This window comes from Dromaius novaehollandiae, chromosome 4 (genome assembly GCF_036370855.1).
Source record: "Dromaius novaehollandiae isolate bDroNov1 chromosome 4, bDroNov1.hap1, whole genome shotgun sequence".
NCBI classification, from domain to species: Eukaryota; Metazoa; Chordata; class Aves; order Casuariiformes; family Dromaiidae; genus Dromaius; species Dromaius novaehollandiae.
This window is the reverse complement of record NC_088101.1, coordinates 11,022,112-11,034,841: the sequence shown is the minus strand read 5'-3', so window position 1 is coordinate 11,034,841 and position 12,730 is coordinate 11,022,112. Positions and strand designations below refer to the sequence as shown.

General features: G+C 47.5%; 1 long non-coding RNA gene across 2 annotated transcripts; it reads right to left on the bottom strand.

Annotated features, from left to right (window-relative positions):
* Positions 1–5,270: 5,270 nt before the first annotated feature.
* Positions 5,271–12,375, bottom strand: LOC112988289 (uncharacterized). Of its 2 annotated transcripts, none has more exons than XR_003260494.2 (3): positions 12,187–12,375; positions 11,666–11,805; positions 5,271–5,508 (listed from the first exon to the last, which is right to left on the bottom strand). It is a non-coding gene; the product is annotated as an uncharacterized LOC112988289 (long non-coding RNA). The 2 variants fall into 2 exon arrangements; XR_003260493.2 differs by lacking the exon at positions 12,187–12,375 and adding an exon at positions 11,957–12,029.
* Positions 12,376–12,730: the final 355 nt, after the last annotated feature.

The window sequence follows — 12,730 nt, the reverse complement described above, 5'->3', positions numbered from 1 at the left end:
CTCATTAGCCTAATGGAGAGTTATCTGGGCAATAAATGCATGAATAAGAATATGTGACAGTGAGTCACCATTTGAATGTATGTGTGTCCCTGGGTGGGACAGATGCAGGTACCATTTCGTTTAGGGCTCAGTGTAGGATAGAGTTCGAGAGAGGTCAGGGAAGGTAGGATGCTTTTTTTATAGCTTAACTAGAGACCCTTGTAAGATATACTGCTAAGCTCCCCTCTATTCACTTCACTAGCAGCATCACCCAAACAAGATCTGTCTCGCTGGATGGAGTACATCCGCTACTTAGATTTCCCCTGCGGGAGCTATCTGTGGGGTCTCGAAAAGAAAGCCCAGTCTTCTCCAAAGCACGTCCAGAACCGTAACCACTTCTGAGCATCAGACAGGCTGATTTGGTGCATGCTCTGTGGAAGTACTGAACAGCCAAATGATTCTGCACCAGCCCTGCACATTACTGCACTCGGATCACCTTAGACTGAACAGCAAATCCACCCTAGCGCGCACGAAGCTGCAGGCTAGAGACAGCAGTCTGCAGCGCAGCACAGACGCAGGCCAGCCTGTGCACAGCTCCAGGCTGGGGAGGTGGCCATTGCACCCTCACACCCTGGCAGACCCTCAGTTTGTTCCTCACCCCCATTGCACTTGTGCTCCAGGTGGTGAGCCTGTGGCAAACTTCTCCCTTCTGGTCTGCCAAGGGTCCCCCTACTCCCCTCAACCCCACTGGCAGTCTCCCCAGGAAGGTGGGAATACAGAGGCCTCCCAGTCCTTCCCCCTTTGTGCAGCAACCCTGCCATTAGCCCTTCTACTGCCCCAGCTGTGCCAGGGAGCAACAGTGGGAAAGTCTGGGAGCCTGGGGGGAGGAAGGGGGGCAGGGTGCTGGAATGATCAAGCCCTCCTGCTCCTCATTAGGCTCTGATGAGAGCCACCTGTGTGCTCAGCCCCCACAGGCCAGAGCTGGCCCTAGTGCCTTGCTCATGTGCAAGGGCAGAGGCTTTTGGGGAGTTTGTGTTGCAGCAGAGCCAGCTACCTGCAGGCACCCATGAGGAGCTGGAGTGTCAGCTTGGTTGGAGATGGGTGGCAAGGTTTCACTCCAGTTTGTGCCCAAGAAGTGTTGAAGCTATCCCCATTTCTGAGGTGGAAAAGGACTGCAAGATCAAGGCCAGGTCAGTGGCTGAGAAGGGAAGAGGAACACAGAGAGAGCAAGCATGTATTGAGCAGAGAAAGAAGAGCACTTTTCCTTGTGGAAGTTACTTGGGGCCTAACCCAGTGGTTGCTGACTGCAAAGGTAGCCTCTGCCCTGAACATCCAAATCAATCTCCGTAGCACAAGAGAAGAAGAGTGTGGGTCCTGCTCTCCCAGCTGCAGGCATCCCCAGCTGAGTAGCGGGGACCCCACATACTTGGTCCTTGAGAGAGGATGATGGACTTCATCTTCCTTCATACAAGCAGCTGCTGAAGAGTGCTTGGAGGGACTGCTTTATTCCTCACTATGTGAGGCCTCTCTGCTGGATCATCAGATAGTCGCAAATGATGTGAGACCTCCGTAATCCTCTCCCTCTTCTTCAGTGAGCAGCAGTTTGGCTAACGTTTGCCGGTCATCTGGAGTGTACAGTAACAGCTGTGTGACACAAGAGGGAAGATGAACTGATACCAGTGCTTGCAACTGGACTTACTGCTCCAAGGCAAAGGAGCTATGCTTATCAAAGCAGGTCCCTTCAGATCACAGTCTGCTCTGCAGGATGGCCAAAGTCAGTGTAACTCAGCATCTGCCCTTTGTCGTGCTGTTTTTGATGAAACTTGGCAAGACTGCTTAAAGGAAAGTATTTTGAAGTGACAGCTGGTACCTTCCTGTGAACTGAGGTAAGTCTGCCACAAGGCAAGTGCAAGCTCATACAGCTCTCAAATCCACTGTGTTCAACCTTGCCCCATGTCCATGTCTTTCCTCATGTGTTAGCCACTTTCTGGAATGTTTTAGCTTGACCTAAGGCACTGTTTTTCTTCCCTGTTTGAGGAAAAGGAGCCAAACGGCTGTTGCTCGCTTGTCACGCTGGTTGCATGAGTGGCAAAGCCTGACGTGAGGCAGAGAGCGGTGGTGTTTTGGTGTTGCCAGAAGCCTGTCAGGGCATGTGGCTCTGCCGATGCTGGCAGGCAGCTTCGGGTGTGCCTGTGCGGGGTGGACGCTGTGCCCCTCCTGGCTGTGGCCAAAGACTTGGTATGCGGGCCCATCACAAAGGGAAGGATGGGCGTGCGCCCTGAAGTCCTGGGAAGGGATCTTCCTGGGCGGCTTATAGCTGATGGTTAGATTCAGAAGGAGCTTTTGTGGCCCATCTTGGGCAGGTGTTAGCCTAGGACTTCTGAAGTGACCTGCAGTTTTGATGCCTGTCACGAGGAGGAAGTTTGAGGAGGAGGACTGTGCGTGCCTTCTGGGATACCTCAGTCTAAGTGCTCAGCAGTCATGAGATCCTAAGTCACTGGTTGCTTTTTAAAGCTCTGGCCTGGAATTTCTGATAGATGATAGATGTCAGAAAGTGAAATTACCTTGGTAATCAGGTGAATCCTCCCAGTACGTGAGGGAGTTACAAAACCTGGTAGGCACCATTACACAACAAACAATTGCAGCTGGTATTGGGAGAAGAGTCTCCACCCTGAGGTATGGTCTATACCTCTGCTCTGCTCATGTTATTTCAGGGACTGAACTGGATTTGCAGGTGCTGGTAAAGTTGGCTTATGCTAGGTGGTACAGGAGACACAGGCTGCAGCTGGCTTTGGAGAGTGTGTGGGCCTTCTGATACCTGTGGAAAGAGGGCAGCTAGACCTGGAGGTGCAAGTGTGGATATAGGACTACACTTCTGTGTGGTTACGTGGTGTTTCTTGCCTCAAGCTTAGAGCTGACTTGTGTAAACTCATGTGTGGCCAATACCAGTTGAGGTAGGGTGCCATCTACGCTGCTGTCGTTAGTCCAGAATTGCTGTGCTCCCCACACTAACCCTGCTTTCTTTACGGAGATCCTTTCCATCATTTTCCTCGGTGCAGTCACATCCTCTTAGAGGATCATTTTCCCCCAACAAGCTGACCCCAAACCCCTGGCTTTCCTCAATCTCATTCTGGTGTGCTCCCAAGTAGGGAGCAAGCAGGCAGCACAATGCTCATGTAACTCCAAACACGAGTGTTTGATGTGGCTCATGTCCCCAGGGCCAGCCAAATTCCCACCCTCCAAATTGCCACTCAGGGCAACAGGACAAACGAGCAGTACTAACATGACAGAGCTGCCAGGTGTTGATGTTGAGGAGCTGGGGGAGTTCACAGAGGAAAAACAACAAACAGTACCAGTGACAAATACTTTCTTCCTCTAACAACTGTGCAAAAGCTAATGGACAATCAGCCCAAAGTGCTGCATGCATGTTAGGACTTTGTATGGCCTGATGATAATAGGGTATAGAAGTCTACAGGGCATACTGTTCACCCCTCTTAACTACTTTTTCTATCTGGAGTGGTTAGTCTCCTAGGGGAGAACTGCCAAGGGTATTTAGTAAGGAAATGGCTGAATAAACATACCTTGTTGGAGCAAATATCTTCAATCAAACCACATGACAACAGCTCTTGTACCTTGATAGGCAAAGCACATGAACTTACAGGAGGAAGTGATATGGCTACTAAGGCACCAAATCTTTCCTTTTGCTAACCTCAGAAGTCTTCCCTGCTATCCTCAAAAGTCAGACACACTTTACCAGTGTTGTCGTGGAACCCACTGCCTGCGTGCTCCCTGCTGATGGGCACTGCGAGCTGGCTGGACGCTCAGGGCACTGCCTCTCCCAAGGGGAAGCTGAACTGATCTTATGCAGTCCCACGGTTCAAAAGCAGGGAAATTCAGGAGTACCCATGAACCAAAGCTACAAACCACGTATCAAAATTTAGGTCAGCATTTACACCCACCAACTTGATGTGTGTTAACTGTGGTGTTTAGCGTAAATAAGAATAATGAGTAAACAGTAAATACTGTCTGTCTGATTTTCTTCTCCAAGGCCACATCTATGCTACATCCAGTGAGGGCAGTGAGCGCTTCTATTTAGATGACTTCATATGTATTTTAGACTTTATGTCACAGGAGGGACTGGAAGATAATTCCTAGCTCATCAAGTCCAGCTCCCGGCATGGCAAACAAACTCCTTATATAACCCTGTTAATTCATTTAACATGCTCCAGTTTAAGCTCACTTAGATATCCTGTGCCAGCTTCTCTTACTGAAAAGCTGCGACAGAACATCAGCAATACATCCTTGGTGAGTGTCTGCACACTGCTCAATCTCCATTCAACTGGTTTTAGGTAAAAGTTTAGAATTAAACACGTTCCACACCCACACTGCTGATTTGTTGTGGAAACACTCAGAAACACTTCATTAGATAGGCATAGATTTAGACTTGTACTTTTGGGATTTGAGGCATCTGAGCTTAAGAGTTTAGGAATCCCTTCCAAAAACAGAAGGGGCCAAAACAGCATGCAAAATTTGACATTAGTAATTATCAGAGACTCAAACCTATTTCTTCATTCTTCTTTTTGTATTAGCCTTGTAGCTCAAGGGAAAGTACTCATAGTAAAAATGCAGATATTTCATTTCTACAAAGCCAATGCTCAGTGGAGATGGAACACTAATATCTTTTCCAGTGTTTTCCATATTCTAGTGCTGTAAATAACACTCTGGATGAAGGCAGCCCCTGACAGGGAGCTCAAAAGTAACTATCAGTTCATTTTAAAATAAGTTTTCCATTGTTCCCTGGAATTTTATTGCTTAAAAAATTGTAAATGTGGCACTGATTTGGTGTCACATCTCTAGGTTTGCTTTTTCTAGCTATTTATGTCTCTCTTCTGTGATGCACCCCAGTCCTTGTTTGTTGGCAAATCATGAGGAGACTGTCTATAAAATGTGCTTGGTTCATGAAAAAGAAAAGGGACACGAAGTGCACTTTTTTTTTTTAATTTGAGGTGGTTTCATTTCTTGACTTGCCTTCATGTATCACAACAAATGTTGTGGTTTGTCATTGAAGTATCTTGTTCTTTCTTACTGTTCGCAGGAACGGTGATAATATCAGCAGATTGCTAGGGAACAATGTCATTTGATGTCTGCCACTGGGTCGGTGTTGTGTGTAAGCGTGCGCTCTAGCTCCCCTGAAATCAATGCAGAAATTCTATTCACCTCCATAAGAATTGGACCAGTATTACTAAAGATACCTTTTTTAAAAAAAGAAAAAAAAAAAAGAAAGACTAAGAGCAGGAGCCAAGAGCATTTAATGCGAAAGTACAGGCAGTACATGGGCAAATTATTTGTTTGTGCACACAACTGCAAATTAGACATGTGATGGTTGTGGTAATTATAGATTCAAATCCATTTTCCATTAAAGAGGGCATCTGCCACTTGACTTAAGACTTTCAGCATGATCCAACATGTGTCCAGCAGACAGAGTCCAATCCACAATCTCAATTCATGCATTTCTCTGTCTTTTCTCACCTGCCATGGAGAAGCCAGGATTAAAGTGTTAGGGCAGTATGTGTCTTCCAAACAGCTCAATAACTTCTCTGGCACTTACAAACAGCGGTGCGTAGGGCCAAAAGCTATTAGCACTGCCCTTGTGGGAAAAAGCATAGGTGCTTGGAAGGGGAGCTTGGTACCGTGGGGAGCACCCACAGTCTACTCATGTCCATTTGGAGGAGAAAAAGGGGCCGGGAAGACTGAGGAACATGCTGCCATCCTGGCTGTGATCTGACATCTCTCTCTGGGATCTGATTTCTGCTGCCGGGCAATCTAAGCTGTGCACAGCCCAACAGCACATTTGCTCTAAGACAGGAGGGAAAGAGGAGGGAAAGAAGGGGAGGCCGCTGCTTGTAGAGGGAGCATGTCCCAAAAGCAGGCACGTGCTTTTGTGACCTGACCCCAGTTCCTGTTGTTGCTCCTCTGGGCGTTGGTAGGCCCATCTCCGATGAGCTTGGTGGGCCTGTGCCAGTCCTTGGGTTGTTTATGTAAAACAAAAATCAGGGCCTAAGCCTGAGAATCAGGGCCCTTTCCAGAGGGAAGAAAAGAAAGAACTCCGCTCCCAATGCTACACCCTTCCTTTCCAACCTCTCCCCTAAATCCAGGTTACCCAATTCCAATATGATTTATCTCACAGCTGCACTTTGAAATCCTTTCCTCCTGTCACCCTTGTCTGCCCTTCACTATTTCTCAATCACTGTCACATGCCTTGGATTGCATGACATAGTCGGTTGAGACTTTGGACTCAATTTACATATATAAACAAATAAAAAGATACACACCTGCAGTTGCTTTGGCAAGCTGGCAACTGCCTAAGTATTAGCTACATTCCTGGATCATGACATTTAGCAGAGCAATTGATGTGACTTACACAGGCTGCTGCTCACTGATAACTATTGGCAACAACCAGTACCTTTGCCCCCCTTGGCCTTCCTCCCACAAACATCAGGTACACCAAGATGAAGGCCCAAAGCAGCAAATCAAGCCAACTCTGGTCCTTTTTGTGCACCTTGCATGTGCTCCAGCATGTGGTCCAGGAAATTCAACCACTACTGCAGGAGTGGCTGGGAATCTCCGTGCAGGAATCGGGATGCAACTGTATCAGCTGTCATGCACACAAGTAGCAAAGACTGAAGCCTTTTCCTGAAGCCTAGCCGTCTTTACCCAATAGTTTGCAATAGGAAGGCAGAACTGGAAGTATGGATGAGGGAACAGAAATGTTAGTGCCAAACCTTCCTTTAAATCATTAGCAAACCTCTCTTTGCAGTCTGCATATGGGCAAAATCCCCAGCCCTATTGTCCATACAATCTGAGCCAGGTAGCAGTTGTGGCCCTGGATACCCCCTTGATGCTACCACATAAGTTGTTCTAGTCTTTTCATCTCCACTGCAAATTTGTATACAGCATGGCAAAAATGTATTGCTACCAAGTGTCCTGATATTTAAGGTTTTTAGGTTTTCTGTACTAATGTCAAGGCTTGTCTCCTCTCTTCAAAATTTTGACACACAGTTCCAGACACTACAGACCCTGACTGAATGTGCCTCAGAGGCAAACAAAAATCTATGGATAGTTATTGCACTGACAAAATCCAGAAATTTCTGTCTGTGAGACATTTAGGGCAAGGAAATATGCAGGTAAAGCCCTGTTCAGTTTCAAGAAAGCAGTTAAGTGCTCAGCATTTTCTGATGAGGAATTTTAAGTGAGTTGGACATGTGGGGAACTGATATTACTAAATGATTAAACATGTTTTTAACATTGAACATTTCTTGGCATTGTGTGAAGTACATTGGTAGCTCCAGTGCCAGGAATGAGTGCCCACGTTTTAATCAGGCATGTGTTTAAACACTTGACTCAATTAAAACTCCAGGGCAGCGCAAGTTTCATTAATAATAATGCAGGATACTCTTAATTGTTCCTCATCAGGAAGATGTGATCCCAGGGACAGAAAGATTAAGCTTTTAAGAGGACCAAATGATAACATTCAGAGCTCTACCGTAAGTGACAATGAATTGCCTGTTCGTCCTGTAGACTGATGCTAGCAACCAAAACACATGCATGTTGGGCAGCTGGTTTTGAGGACTGACTTTCCCCTGGATTACAGCAAATCGGTGGTTAGCAACCTTTCACGGTTTAAGGAGTCATAGTACATCATGATACTTTGCTATTCCAGTTCAGTTTTCATAAGACCCTAGGGAGATTTGCAACCCAGTAATTAAGCCTCTCTACTCTATTGAGAAATAAGCATGTAGGAGCAACAGACTGTCTCAGCATAAGCAATGAAAAATCTAGGTGATTGATGGGATTTGGGAAATCCTGTGCATAGGTGGCATCTCTCCCTAGTCCCAGGCAGCAACTCTTAATTCTGTCCAATGTGGGCCTCCTTGCCAAGGGGTAACTGCACCAAAGATACTGGCTATAAATACACCTTGCTATGCTTTGGAATTAAAACAACAAATGGAAGAAATTAAGATCCCAAAGAGAGATCAAGACTCTCTCAGGAACATCTGAGGGATGCTTTCTAAGTCAGCATTCATCCTCCAGCCACCCTGGCTTTCTCTCTGCACTCTGCTGCTTGTGACTCCAATGCCTTTATCTAAGACCCTTGCAGGAATGATATCTCGAGCCAGTGTGCAGCCTTTCTTTGTTTTTCTCTTCTAGAAAACTGATCCCTGCCTTATTTCCTCCAGCCTGTGCTGGAGATCTGACCATCCACTACATGCAACAGCTCATGCTTTAGCATCAGAGGTGAGACAAGTGACTATCCATGGCACAAGCTGACAGAGCAAGTCGAACTACTGATCATCACAATCCCTTCAAGCCACGGTCCTAGAAGCTATTTCCTCCTGTTCCCTGCAGGGCAGCTAAGACAGCTGACGCATGAGACGGAGCCCCTGGTAAAGGCGGTCGGCCTCTTGGGAGACACAGGCGAGGACAGCTGTGGTTCTTGTTAGCACTCTCACTCATCTGCTCTCTCCTCTGGCACAATTTCATCCCCATGTTGCATTTTAAACTAACACCAAGAATTCTCCTGTTCCTTGTGCGAGACTTACCAGCAGAAGGGTGTAGGCAAAAGCCGTGTTATAAAGACCAAGAAAAAAGCAAAGTATCTTGTTACAAGTAAAGCTGTGGGGAACTGAGAGCAAGGCTGAGAAACTGCTAGAGACCGGATTAATGAGCAGGGTAGTCGCGATACATTCAAGGATTTAGAAAGGTCTCCCCAAGGCCTGCGTGGTGTTGTCCAGAGCAGGATGCGCAAACAGGAAACATCCCAATGGTGCATTTACAGATTGATGGCATGAACAGAACACCTCGTCTGGTTAACGACTGGAGCGCAGCATTATGGGTAAAGTAATCAGCTAATTAGAAAATGCAGGATAAACACATGATAGAAGCTGGTAGGAGAATACGGGACGGAAAGAAGATGGAATAGATTCAGCCCAGATGAAGGGCAATCATGGTGTGTGGTAAGAGGGCTGGACAAAAGGTACCCACCCTACCTGCTGGTCAGCCACTGGCCACAGCAATATGCATGTGCTCTCCTGCACCACCCTGAACAAAGGAGCCCTCCTGTCAACCCCCGTTTGGAGTCTAGCCTTATGGCTGGGCAAGGCTGGGAAAAGCTGGATTAGAAACCGGCTTTGGAGCACTTGGGTTACGGCCAGCAGAGGAGCAGCTGCCCACTGGGGTGCTGATAAGGGAGGGCCAGACCCTGGAAGTAGCAACCACCAACAGCACCTCGGCATGTCAGCACAGAGCACCCAGCACCTGGCTCTGTTGAGTCACTGTGACAGCAAACGTGCCCTCCTGTGCTGGGAAAAACTCTGGGGATCAGGCCCCAAAGAGAAGCAGCTCCTGACCCCACGGCTGTCGTGTGAGCCAGCAGCAGCCATACTGTGCACAGAGCAAGGAAGAAAGCATGGGGAAGGCCAGGTGTCTCGCAGGGGTCTGTCCGGACCAGCGCCGCAGCAGTGGAAGCTGAGATGTTTTCCCAGGGCAGGTTAAAGCCGGACAGAAGTCAGCACTAAAGACAGATCCAGAGATAAAAAAGCTCAGATTTTCTTCACCACATCATTCACAAATGCACTTTGATCTTGAGTCATCTGTTGCTATAATTACTGAAAGACAGTTGATGCAAACACACTTCCCACTGTGGCTGGGTCACTGCAGTGGGGACTTGCTTGCTCTAGCATTGACCCAGGCCTCTGTTCTCATTCCTTTCTCAGTTTAAAGGACTTCATGCTGTGGGATTTCCTTCAGATAACTATTCTTTGAGATACCAAATCTTTGTGATCTGTTCCCAGCAGTCAGCCCTTTACCGTATGTATAAAGCTAGCACCATGGAAAGAGGCTCTGGTATAAATGAGAAGTAGGCCTCTGAGAGCTCATCATGGGCAGACGAAATAATAAATCGTGCCTGGGATCAGACTGTTTGGGTGCTTGTCTGCGGATGATCCTGGCATCTTTTGATGTTCTCCTGATGCTGTTTGGACATGCCCATTCAGGGAGCTCTTCCAGAAAAGCCACTTTGCTTTACGGTTTTAGCAGAGTAAGACAGGATCTGATCCTCTCATGTAAACATGCCTTCAATAAAACAGGTGCATTTTATCTTCTGCAGCTCCCTACCTCACAGCCTGCCTCTGCCAGCCGGGTCAGCCCCGCGCACCTCTCGCTGCTCTTGCTGCGTGCAGACGGCATTCTTATGGTGCAGGCCACAGCTTGCAGTTGTTTGCTTTGATGCTGCCTGCAGGCTGCGGAGGCTATGCCGATGCGGGGAAGAAACCGTTGCTTCGTGAGGAAGGGAGGATAGCACGTATTGGGAGTAAAAATGGCAACAGAAGAAGTTGCTAACCTCTTGGAGGAGAGGGAGAAAGGAGGGACTTCGGACATGCCGTTTCCCATGAACTGCCGCACAGCCATTACTTTGGGGGCTGAAGTTTAGCTGTAATTAAAAACAGTTGCGCGCTGCAAAACATCTTCATTGAGGAGCCAGCACTGTTGAGTTTTGTCATGAGATGGTGCCAAAGGGGTACCAACAGAGCCTTTATAAACAGCCAGCACTAGGAAAAATCAGCACAAACACAGCAGCATTGACTGCGGGCGGGCAAGTTCACGTCTGCAGTGTCTACAGGGCTGTCAGTTGGCCCTAGCCCTGGGGCGAGTGCTCCAAAGAGGGCACCCGAGCAGGTTTGGTGCAGCAAGGGCAGGCCTAGGAGAGCTTGAGCCAGGAGCCTGTCACAATGATATAAACACTGCTGCAGAAAGCCAGCTGCACGGCCCAGGCTGCACAGACTTGTACCTAGGGGAAGGACGGACAGAACATGGCTGCACACGCCTGCGGCGTTTTAGGACACACAGCAATAGAATAGCCTCCAAGCCTGCCGCTTGCTTTTGCCTTCTCTCTTCTCATCAGTATAGCTTGTGCAAGAAATCATGTCCACACACATGCATGCACGTGCACATATAAATAAATATATATGGATATATGTAAGGCTGTAACCATTTAGACAGGTTCTGAATGACCCTGTCCTGTGCGCAACCTGTCAGGTCAGGGTCCTTCACCCCCCTCCAGCTCAGTCTTCATCTTCTGTCCTGTCATGGGTGCAATAGGAGCCACTACTGATTCAAGAGGTGTAAAGCCAGTGAGTGCATCCTCCGGAGCATGTCAAGCCCTCTGCGTTCTCTCACTTGAAGGCTGCCACTCTTCTGCACAGATATTCTTACTCAGGTTCCCAAAACTGCTCTGAGGCCCCTATGTCTGACTTCCAGATTTGCCAAGCACCTGCTATTTCCCAATGACTAGGCCTCACCACTGTCTTAAAACAGTCACCTCTCCTTCTCACCTTGACTTGTTATTAAGAAAGAAGCAAGAGAACAGAAAAACAGTACTGATTTCTTCTCGCAAGCAGCAGTTTTCTCTCTAGCTGCCATTTCTGTATTTCCCAGGACATGCCTGCAGTGCCACTGGCTCCCAGCATGTGTTCGTTCCCTCCAGCAGGATTCAGGCTGCATCAAACTCTAAAGGCACCAGAGCTGCTTGTTCTTCATAGCTTACAGCCCTGTGACAAAGCTAGCTGTTGTGTTGGCAGGTGGGAGATGGTACGAAAGAAAACTGATGGAGTCATTTTGACTCCTTTACCTCAATTCGTTGACGAACATCACTCCTGCCCTCCAGATTGCTGCATTCCTTCCTTCCAAAGACAGATGGACAGACAGACATTCCTGGAGAAGTTTCTGGGTCCCTTTGCAAGAAAAAGCAACAGCCACATGGTTCACACCCTGCAAAAGTCAAATGATGCAAAAGATATGCGCAGGGTCAAACAGACACTGTGCACCAGGCTCCCACAGATACAGATGTGCCAAAAGGACACAACAGGTATAGGTGCTAATCCCAGGACAAGTAGCATCAGGAAAAAGAAAATCTGCTGACCTACAGAAGCTGGTTTACGCACAGACAGAGATGGCCAGTACTTCACCGCCACCAGAGAGCAACCAGCTCCGTGTTCAGATACAGACCCACGTGTCTCTAAGCGCCACTGGAAACAAAGACAGGGGTGCAAATTCCAGAGACGCGACCAGAATGAGATATAAATGTCTCTGGGTGCAGCATGGAAGAGAAAAAGAAGCCTGTGGACAGACCACTTACACTTAGAGCCTTACTTTAGTGACGACTTGAATGTTAAAACGCTTATAGCAAAATATTCTTCTCTGTCTCAGGTTGGATATCTCCCTTTCTCAGTGCAAAGGTCGTTAACCGTGCACCAACCATGATCAAGTTTCGCAAAGAGGCTGTGCAAACATTGCAGCCGAGTTTGTGCAATAGGCTGGAAAAGAGGATTTGCCCCTAGTTGTTTTCTGTGGGGAGGGAAGAGGCATTTTAATGAGGAGCTGGTCCCATTTGAAGTTAGAAATAACCTTGGTCCTATGTGAACTTGCTACTCTTTCTCTTTCATGCCTACAAAATGAATGACATCAGAAGCACTGAGTAATGAACAGATGTGCCTTAGACTCTGCCACGTTAGCCTAAACTCTTTGCCCTCTAGTCTTTTAAAAAAAATCTTCCTTAAGCAGGTCTCTGCCATTCATGCTAAAGGCCCGCTTTTTATTGGTTTTATCAGTTTGCATTTTGCCATATCAGTGTTTTCCTTTTCTATTTGTTTGTCCCTACTTTCCATTGAGTTTCACTCACTGGTAGAGCAGTTAC